Source organism: Bombus vancouverensis, chromosome 2 (assembly GCF_051014615.1).
Source record: "Bombus vancouverensis nearcticus chromosome 2, iyBomVanc1_principal, whole genome shotgun sequence".
Lineage (NCBI taxonomy): Eukaryota > Metazoa > Arthropoda > Insecta > Hymenoptera > Apidae > Bombus > Bombus vancouverensis.
The window spans coordinates 4,450,410-4,464,253 of NC_134912.1; positions in this window are offsets into that span (position 1 = coordinate 4,450,410).

Consider the following 13,844-nt stretch of genomic DNA (forward strand, 5'->3'; position numbering starts at 1 on the left):
TAATACGTTATAACGTTATACCATATAACGTAATACGTCATAACGTAATACCATATAACGTAATACGTTATAACGTTAAACCATATAACGTAATACGTGATAACGATATACCATATAACGTAATACGTTAAAACGTTATACCATATAACGTAATACGTTATAACGTTATACCATATAACGTAATACGTTATAACGTTATACCATGTAACGTAATACGTGATAACGTTATACCATATAACGTAATACGTTATAACGTTATACCATATAACGTAATACGTCATAACGTAATACCATATAACGTAATACGTTATGTCGTTATACCATATAACGTAATACGTCATTTCGTTATACCATATAACGTAATACGGCATAACGTTATACCACATAACGTAATACGTCATAACGATATACCATATAATGTAATACGTTATAACGTTATACCATATAACGTAATACGTGATAACGTTATACCATATAACGTAATACGTTAAAACGTTATACCATATAACGTAATACGTTATAACGTTATACCATATAACGTAAAACGTCATTTTGTTATACCATATAACGTAATACGTTATGATGTTATACCATATAACGTAATACGTTATGAGGTAATACCATATAACGTAATACGTTATAACGTAATACCATATAACGTAAAACGTCATTTCGTTATACCATATAACGTAATACGTTATAACGTAATACCATATAACGTAATACGTTATAACGTTATACCATATAACGTAATACGTGATAACGATATACCATATAACGTAATACGTTAAAACGTTATACCATATAACGTAATACGTTATAACGTTATACCATATAACGTAATACGTGATAACGTTATACCATATAACGTAATACGTTATAACGTTATACCATATAACGTAATACGTCATAACGTAATACCACATAACGTAATACGTTATGACGTTATACCATATAACGTAATACGTTATAACGTTATACCATATAACGTAAAACGTCATTTCGTTATACCATATAACGTAATACGTTATAACGTAATGCCATATAACGTAATACGTTATAACGTTATACCATACAACGTAATACGTGATAACGTTATACCATATAACGTAATACGTTAAAACGTTATACCATATAACGGAATACGTTATAACGTTATACCATATAACGTAATACGTCATAACGTAATACCGTATAACGTAATACGTTATGACATTCTACCATATAACGTAATACGTTATAACGTAATACCATATACCGTAATACGTTATAACGTAATACCATATAACGTAAAACGTCATTTCGTTATACCATATAACGTAATACGTCATAACGTAATACCATATAACGTAATACGTTATAATGTAATACCATATAACGTAATGCGTTATAACGTTATACCATATAACGTAATACGAGGTAACGTTATACCATGTAACGTAATACGTTATAACGTTATACCATATAACGTAATTCGTGATAACGTTATACCATATAACGTAATACGTTATAACGTTATACCATATAACGTAATACGTCATAACGTAATACCATATAACGTAATACGTTATAACGTTATACCATATAACGTAATACGTGATAACGATATACCATATAACGTAATACGTTAAAACGTTATATCATATAACGTAATACGTTATAACGTTATACCATATAACGTAATACGTTATAATGTTATACCATGTAACGTAATACGTGATAACGTTATACCATATAACGTAATACGTTATAACGTTATACCATATAACGTAATACGTCATAACGTAATACCATATAACGTAATACGTTATGACGTTATACCATATAACGTAATACGTCATTTCGTTATACCATATAACGTAATACGGTATAACGTTATACCATATAACGTAATACGTCATAACGTAATACCATATAACGTAATACGTTATAACGTTAAACCATATAACGTAATACGTGATAACGATATACCATATAACGTAATACGTTAAAACGTTATACCATATAACGTAATACGTTATAACGTTATACCATATAACGTAATACGTTATAACGTTATACCATGTAACGTAATACGTGATAACGTTATACCATATAACGTAATACGTTATAACGTTATACCATATAACGTAATACGTCATAACGTAATACCATATAACGTAATACGTTATGTCGTTATACCATATAACGTAATACGTCATTTCGTTATACCATATAACGTAATACGGTATAACGTTATACCATATAACGTAATACGTCATAACGATATACCATATAATGTAATACGTTATAACGTTATACCATATAACGTAATACGTGATAACGTTATACCATATAACGTAATACGTTAAAACGTTATACCATATAACGTAATACGTTATAACGTTATACCATATAACGTAATACGACATAACGTAATACCATATAACGTAATACGTTATGACGTTATACCATATAACGTAATACGTTAAAACGTTATACCATATAACGTAATACGTTATAACGTTATACCATATAACTTAATACGTTATAACGTTATACCATATAACGTAATACCATATAACGTAATACGTTATAACGTTATACCATATAACGTAATACGTGATAACGATATACCATATAACGTAATACGTTAAAACGATATACCATATAACGTAATACGTTATAACGTTATACCATATAACGTAATACCTTATAACGATATACCATATAACGTAATACGTTATAACGTTATACCATATAACGTAATACGTGATAACGTTATACCATATAACGTAATACGTTAAAACGTTATACCATATAACGTAAAACGTCATTTCGTTATACCATATAACGTAATACGTTATAACGTAATACCATATAACGTAATACGTTATAACGTTATACCATATAACGTAATACGTGATAACGTTATACCATATAACGTAATACGTTAAAACGTTATACCATATAACGTAATACGTTATAACGTTATACCATATAACGTAATACGTTATAACGTAATACCATATAACGTAATACGTTATGACGTTATACCATATAACGTAATACGTGATAACGTTATACCATATAACGTAATACGTTAAAACGTTATACCATATAACGTAATACGTTATAACGTTATACCATGTAACGTAATACGTGATAACGTTATACCATATAACTTAATACGTTATAACGTTATACCATATAACGTAATACCATATAACGTAATACGTTATAACGTTATACCATATAACGTAATACGTGATAACGATATACCATATAACGTAATACGTTAAAACGATATACCATATAACGTAATACGTTATAACGTTATACCATATAACGTAATACCTTATAACGATATACCATATAACGTAATACGTTATAACGTTATACCATATAACGTAATACGTGATAACGTTATACCATATAACGTAATACGTTAAAACGTTATACCATATAACGTAAAACGTCATTTCGTTATACCATATAACGTAATACGTTATAACGTAATACCATATAACGTAATACGTTATAACGTTATACCATATAACGTAATACGTGATAACGTTATACCATATAACGTAATACGTTAAAACGTTATACCATATAACGTAATACGTTATAACGTTATACCATATAACGTAATACGTTATAACGTAATACCATATAACGTAATACGTTATGACGTTATACCATATAACGTAATACGTGATAACGTTATACCATATAACGTAATACGTTAAAACGTTATACCATATAACGTAATACGTTATAACGTTATACCATGTAACGTAATACGTGATAACGTTATACCATATAACGTAATACGTTATAACGTTATACCATATAACGTAATACGTCATAACGTAATACCATATAACGTAATACGTGATAACGTTATACCATATAACGTAATACGTTAAAACGTTATACCATATAACGTAATACGTCATAACGTTATAACATATAACGTAATACGTCATAACGTAATACCGTATAACGTAATACGTTATGACGTTCTACCATATAACGTAATACGTCATAACGTAATACCATATAACGTAATACGTGAACACGTTATACCATATAACGTAATACGTTAAAACGTTATACCATATAACGGAATACGTTATAACGTTATACCATATAACGTAATACGTCATAACGTAATACCGTATAACGTAATACGTTATGACATTCTACCATATAACGTAATAAGTTATAACGTAATACAATATACCGTAATACGTTATAACGTAATACCATATAACGTAAAACGTCATTTCGTTATACCATATAACGTAATACGTTATAACGTAATACCATATAACGTAATGCGTTATAACGTTATACCATATAACGTAATACGAGATAACGTTATACCATGTAACGTAATACGTTATAACGTTATACCATATAACGTAATTCGTGATAACGTAGTACCATATAACGTAATACGTTATGACGTTATACCATATAACGTAATACGTTATAAGGTAATACCATATAATGTAATACGTTATAACGTAATACCATATAACGTAAAACGTCATTTCGCTATACCATATAACGTAATACGTTATAACGTAATACCATATAACGTAATACGTTATAACGTTATACCATACAACGTAATACGTGATAACGTTATACCATATAACGTAATACGTTAAAACGTTATACCATATAACGTAATACGTTATAACGTTATACCATGTAACGTAATACGTGATAACGCTATACCATATAACGTAATACGTTATAACGTTATACCATATAACGTAATACGTCATAACGTAATACCATATAATGTAATACGTGATAACGTTATACCATATAACGTAATACGTTAAAACGTTATACCATATAACGGAATACGTTATAACGTTATACCATATAACGTAATACGTCATAACGTAATACCGTATAACGTAATACGTTATGACATTCTACCATATAACGTAATACGTTATAACGTTATACCATATAACGTAATACGTCATAACGTAATACCATATAACGTAAAACGTCATTTCGCTATACCATATAACGTAATACGTTATAACGTAATACCATATAACGTAATACGTTATAACGTTATACCATATAACGTAAAACGTCATTTCGTTATACCATATAACGTAATACGTTATAACGTAATACCATATAACGTAATACGTTATAACGTTATACCATATAACGTAATACGTGATAACGTTATACCATATAACGTAATACGTCATAACGTAATACCATATAACGTAATACGTGAACACGTTATACCATATAACGTAATACGTTAAAACGTTATACCATATAACGTAATACGTTATAACGTTATACCATATAACGTAATACGTTATAACGATATACCATATAACGTAATACGTTATAACGTTATACCATATAACGTAATACGTGATAACGTTATACCATATAACGTAATACGTTAAAACGTTATACCATATAACGTAAAACGTCATTTCGTTATACCATATAACGTAATACGTTATAACGTAATACCATATAACGTAATACGTTATAACGTTATACCATATAACGTAATACGTGATAACGTTATACCATATAACGTAATACGTTAAAACGTTATACCATATAAGGTAATACGTTATAACGTTATACCATATAACGTAATACGTTAAAACGTTATACCATATAACGTAATACGTTATAACGTTATACCATATAACGTAATACGTTATAACGTAATACCATATAACGTAATACGTTATGACGTTATACCATATAACGTAATACGTGATAACGTTATACCATATAACGTAATACGTTAAAACGTTATACCATATAACGTAATACGTTATAACGTTATACCATATAACGTAATACGTTATAACGTTATAACATATAACGTAATACGTCATAACGTAATACCGTATAACGTAATACGTTATGACGTTCTACCATATAACGTAATACGTCATAACGTAATACCATATAACGTAATACGTGAACACGTTATACCATATAACGTAATACGTTAAAACGTTATACCATATAACGGAATACGTTATAACGTTATACCATATAACGTAATACGTCATAACGTAATACCGTATAACGTAATACGTTATGACATTCTACCATATAACGTAATAAGTTATAACGTAATACAATATACCGTAATACGTTATAACGTAATACCATATAACGTAAAACGTCATTTCGTTATACCATATAAAGTAATACGTTATAACGTAATACCATATAACGTAATGCGTTATAACGTTATACCATATAACGTAATACGAGATAACGTTATACCATGTAACGTAATACGTTATAACGTTATACCATATAACGTAATTCGTGATAACGTAGTACCATATAACGTAATACGTTATGACGTTATACCATATAACGTAATACGTTATAAGGTAATACCATATAACGTAATACGTTATAACGTAATACCATATAACGTAAAACGTCATTTCGCTATACCATATAACGTAATACGTTATAACGTAATACCATATAACGTAATACGTTATAACGTTATACCATACAACGTAATACGTGATAACGTTATACCATATAACGTAATACGTTAAAACGTTATACCATATAACGTAATACGTTATAACGTTATACCATGTAACGTAATACGTGATAACGCTATACCATATAACGTAATACGTTATAACGTTATACCATATAACGTAATACGTCATAACGTAATACCATATAACGTAATACGTGATAACGTTATACCATATAACGTAATACGTTAAAACGTTATACCATATAACGGAATACGTTATAACGTTATACCATATAACGTAATACGTCATAACGTAATACCGTATAACGTAATACGTTATGACATTCTACCATATAACGTAATACGTTATAACGTTATACCATATAACGTAATACGTCATAACGTAATACCATATAACGTAATACGTTATGACGTTATAACATATAACGTAATACGTCATTTCGTTATACCATATAACGTAATACGGTATAACGTTATACCATATAACGTAATACGTCATAACGTAATACCATATAACGTAATACGTTATAACGTTAAACCACATAATGTAATACGTGATAACGATATACCATATAACGTAATACGTTAAAACGTTATACCATATAACGTAATACGTTATAACGTTATACCATGTAACGTAATACGTGATAACGTTATACCATATAACGTAATACGTGATAACGTTATACCATATAACGTAATACGTTATAACGTTATACCATATAACGTAATACGTCATAACGTAATACCATATAACGTAATACGTTATGTCGTTATACCATATAACGTAATACGTCATTTCGTTATACCATATAACGTAATACGGCATAACGTTATACCACATAACGTAATACGTCATAACGATATACCATATAATGTAATACGTTATAACGTTATACCATATAACGTAATACGTGATAACGTTATACCATATAACGTAATACGTTAAAACGTTATACCATATAACGTAATACGTTATAACGTTATACCATATAACGTAAAACGTCATTTTGTTATACCACATAACGTAATACGTTATGGTGTTATACCATATAACGTAATACGTTATAAGGTAATACCATATAACGTAATACGTTATAACGTAATACCATGTAACGTAAAACGTCATTTCGTTATACCATATAACGTAATACGTTATAACGTAATACCATATAACGTAATACGTTATAACGTTATACCATATAACGTAATACGTGATAACGATATACCATATAACGTAATACGTTAAAACGTTATACCATTTAACGTAATACGTTATAACGTTATACCATATAACGTAATACGTGATAACGTTATACCATATAACGTAATACGTTATAACGTTATACCATATAACGTAATACGTCATAACGTAATACCATATAACGTAATACGTTATGACGTTATACCATATAACGTAATACGTTATAACGTTATACCATATAACGTAAAACGTCATTTCGTTATACCATATAACGTAATACGTTATAACGTAATGCCATATAACGTAATACGTTATAACGTTATACCATACAACGTAATACGTGATAACGTTATACCATATAACGTAATACGTTAAAACGTTATACCATATAACGGAATACGTTATAACGTTATACCATATAACGTAATACGTCATAACGTAATACCGTATAACGTAATACGTTATGACATTCTACCATATAACGTAATACGTTATAACGTAATACCATATACCGTAATACGTTATAACGCAATACCATATAACGTAAAACGTCATTTCGTTATACCATATAACGTAATACGTTATAACGTAATACCATATAACGTAATGCGTTATAACGTTATACCATATAACGTAATACGTGGTAACGTTATACCATGTAACGTAATACGTTATAACGTTATACCATATAACGTAATTCGTGATAACGTTATACCATATAACGTAATACGTTATAACGTTATACCATATAACGTAATACGTCATAACGTAATACCATATAACGTAATACGTTATAACGTTATACCATATAACGTAATACGTGATAACGATATACCATATAACGTAATACGTTAAAACGTTATATCATATAACGTAATACGTTATAACGTTATACCATATAACGTAATACGTTATAATGTTATACCATGTAACGTAATACGTGATAACGTTATACCATATAACGTAATACGTTATAACGTTATACCATATAACGTAATACGACATAACGTAATACCATATAACGTAATACCTTATGACGTTATACCATATAACGTAATACGTCATTTCGTTATACCATATAACGTAATACGGTATAACGTTATACCATATAACGTAATACGTCATAACGTAATACCATATAACGTAATACGTTATAACGTTAAACCATATAACGTAATACGTGATAACGATATACCATATAACGTAATACGTTAAAACGTTATACCATATAACGTAATACGTTATAACGTTATACCATATAACGTAATACGTTATAACGTTATACCATGTAACGTAATACGTGATAACGTTATACCATATAACGTAATACGTTATAACGTTATACCATATAACGTAATACGTCATAACGTAATACCATATAACGTAATACGTTATGTCGTTATACCATATAACGTAATACGTCATTTCGTTATACCATATAACGTAATACGGTATAACGTTATACCATATAACGTAATACGTCATAACGATATACCATATAATGTAATACGTTATAACGTTATACCATATAACGTAATACGTGATAACGTTATACCATATAACGTAATACGTTAAAACGTTATACCATATAACGTAATACGTTATAACGTTATACCATATAACGTAAAACGTCATTTTGTTATACCATATAACGTAATACGTTATGATGTTATACCATATAACGTAATACGTTATAAGGTAATACCATATAACGTAATACGTTATAACGTAAAACGTCATTTCGTTATACCATATAACGTAATACGTTATAGCGTAATACCATATAACGTAAAACGTTATAACGTTATACCATATAACGTAATACGTGATAACGATATACCATATAACGTAATACGTTAAAACGTTATACCATATAACGTAATACGTTATAACGTTATACCATATAACGTAATACGTGATAACGTTATACCATATAACGCAATACGTTATAACGTTATACCATATAACGTAATACGTCATAACGTAATACCATATAACGTAATACGTTATGACGTTATACCATATAACGTAATACGTTATAACGTTATACCATATAACGTAAAACGTCATTTCGTTATACCATATAACGTAATACGTTATAACGTAATGCCATATAACGTAATACGTGATAGCGTAATACCATATAACGTAATACGTTATGATGTTATACCATATAACGTAATACGTTATAAGGTAATACCATATAACGTAATACGTTATAACGTAGTACCATATAACGTAAAACGTCATTTCGTTATACCATATAACGTAATACGTTATAACGTAATACCATATAACGTAATACGCTATAACGTTATACCATATAACGTAATACGTGATAACGATATACCATATAACGTAATACGGTATAACGTTATACCATATAACGTAATACGTTATAACGATATACCATATAACGTAATACGTTATAACGTTATACCATATAACGTAATACGTTATAACGTTATACCATATAACGTAATACCATATAACGTAATACGTTATAACGTTATACCATATAACGTAATACGTGATAACGATATACCATATAACGTAATACGTTAAAACGATATACCATATAACGTAATACGTTATAACGTTATACCATATAACGTAATACGTTATAACGATATACCATATAACGTAATACGTTATAACGTTATACCATATAACGTAATACGTGATAACGTTATACCATATAAGTTAATACGTTAAAACGTTATACCATATAACGTAAAACGTCATTTCGTTATACCATATAACGTAATACGTTATAACGTAATACCATATAACGTAATACGTTATAACGTTATACCATATAACGTAATACGTGATAACGTTATACCATATAACGTAATACGTTAAAACGTTATACCATATAACGTAATACGTTATAACGTTATACCATATAACGTAATACGTGATAACGTTATACCATATAACGTAATTCGTTAAAACGTTATACCATATAACGTAATACGTTATAACGTTATACCATATAACGTAATACGTCATAACGTAATACCATATAACGTAATACGTTATGACGTTCTACTATATAACGTAATACGTTATAACGTTATACCATATAACGTAATACGTGATAACGATATACCGTATAACGTAATACGTTAAAACGATATACCATATAACGTAATACGTTATAACGTTATACCATATAACGTAATACGTTATAACGTTATACCATATAACGTAATACGTGATAACGTTATACCATATAACGTAATACGTTATAACGTTATACCATATAACGTAATACGTCATAACGTAATACCATATAACGTAATACGTTATAACGTTATACCATATAACGTAATACGTTATAATGTTATACCATGTAACGTAATACGTGATAACGTTATACCATATAACGTAATTCGTTAAATCGTTATACCATATAACGTAATACGTTATAACGTTATACCATATAACGTAATACGTCATAACGTAATACCGTATAACGTAATACGTTATGACGTTCTACCATATAACGTAATACGTTATAACGTTATACCATATAACGTAATACGTGATAACGTAATACCATATAACGTAATACGTTATGACGTAATACCATATACCGTAATACGTTATAACGTAATACCATATAACGTAAAACGTCATTTCGTTATACCATATAACGTAATACGTTATAACGTAATACCATATAACATAATACGTTATAACGTTATACCATATAACGTAATACGAGATAACGTTATACCATATAACGTAATACGTGATAACGTTATACCATATAACGTAATTCGTTAAAACGTTATACCATATAACGTAATACGTTATAACGTTATACCATATAACGTAATACGTCATAACGTAATACCATATAACGTAATACGTTATGACGTTCTACTATATAACGTAATACGTTATAACGTTATACCATATAACGTAATACGTGATAACGATATACCGTATAACGTAATACGTTAAAACGATATACCATATAACGTAATACGTTATAACGTTATACCATATAACGTAATACGTTATAACGATATACCATATAACGTAATACGTTATAACGTTATACCATATAACGTAATACGTTATAACGTAATACCATATAACGTAATACGTTATAACGTTATACCATATAACGTAATACGTGATAACGTTATACCATATAACGTAATACGTTAAAACGTTATACCATATAACGTAATACGTTATAACGTTATACCATGTAACGTAATACGTGATAACGTTATACCATATAACGTAATACGTTATAACGTCATACCATATAACGTAATACGTCATAACGTAATACCATATAACGTAATACGTGATAACGTTATACCATATAACGTAATACGTTAAAACGTTATACCATATAACGTAATACGTTATAACGTTATACCATATAACGTAATACGTCATAACGTAATACCGTATAACGTAATACGTTATGACGTTCTACCATATAACGTAATACGTTAAAACGTTATATCATATAACGTAATACGTTATAACGTTATACCATATAACGTAATACGTTATAATGTTATACCATGTAACGTAATACGTGATAACGTTATACCATATAACGTAATACGTTATAACGTTATACCATATAACGTAATACGTCATAACGTAATACCATATAACGTAATACCTTATGACGTTATACCATATAACGTAATACGTCATTTCGTTATACCATATAACGTAATACGGTATAACGTTATACCATATAACGTAATACGTCATAACGTAATACCATATAACGTAATACGTTATAACGTTAAACCATATAACGTAATACGTGATAACGATATACCATATAACGTAATACGTTAAAACGTTATACCATATAACGTAATACGTTATAACGTTATACCATATAACGTAATACGTTATAACGTTATACCATGTAACGTAATACGTGATAACGTTATACCAGATAACGTAATACGTTATAACGTTATACCATATAACGTAATACGTCATAACGTAATACCATATAACGTAATACGTTATGTCGTTATACCATATAACGTAATACGTCATTTCGTTATACCATATAACGTAATACGGTATAACGTTATACCATATAACGTAATACGTCATAACGATATACCATATAATGTAATACGTTATAACGTTATACCATATAACGTAATACGTGATAACGTTATACCATATAACGTAATACGTTAAAACGTTATACCATATAACGTAATACGTTATAACGTTATACCATATAACGTAAAACGTCATTTTGTTATACCATATAACGTAATACGTTATGATGTTATACCATATAACGTAATACGTTATAAGGTAATACCATATAACGTAATACGTTATAACGTAAAACGTCATTTCGATATACCATATAACGTAATACGTTATAGCGTAATACCATATAACGTAATACGTTATAACGTTATACCATATAACGTAATACGTGATAACGATATACCATATAACGTAATACGTTAAAACGTTATACCATATAACGTAATACGTTATAACGTTATACCATATAACGTAATACGTGATAACGTTATACCATATAACGCAATACGTTATAACGTTATACCATATAACGTAATACGTCATAACGTAATACCATATAACGTAATACGTTATGACGTTATACCATATAACGTAATACGTTATAACGTTATACCATATAACGTAAAACGTCATTTCGTTATACCATATAACGCAATACGTTATAACGTAATGCCATATAACGTAATACGTGATAGCGTAATACCATATAACGTAATACGTTATGATGTTATACCATATAACGTAATACGTTATAAGGTAATACCATATAACGTAATACGTTATAACGTAATACCATATAACGTAAAACGTCATTTCGTTATACCATATAACGTAATACGTTATAACGTAATACCATATAACGTAATACGCTATAACGTTATACCATATAACGTAATACGTGATAACGATATACCATATAACGTAATACGGTATAACGTTATACCATATAACGTAATACGTTATAACGATATACCATATAACGTAATACGTTATAACGTTATACCATATAACGTAATACGTGATAACGTTATACCATATAAC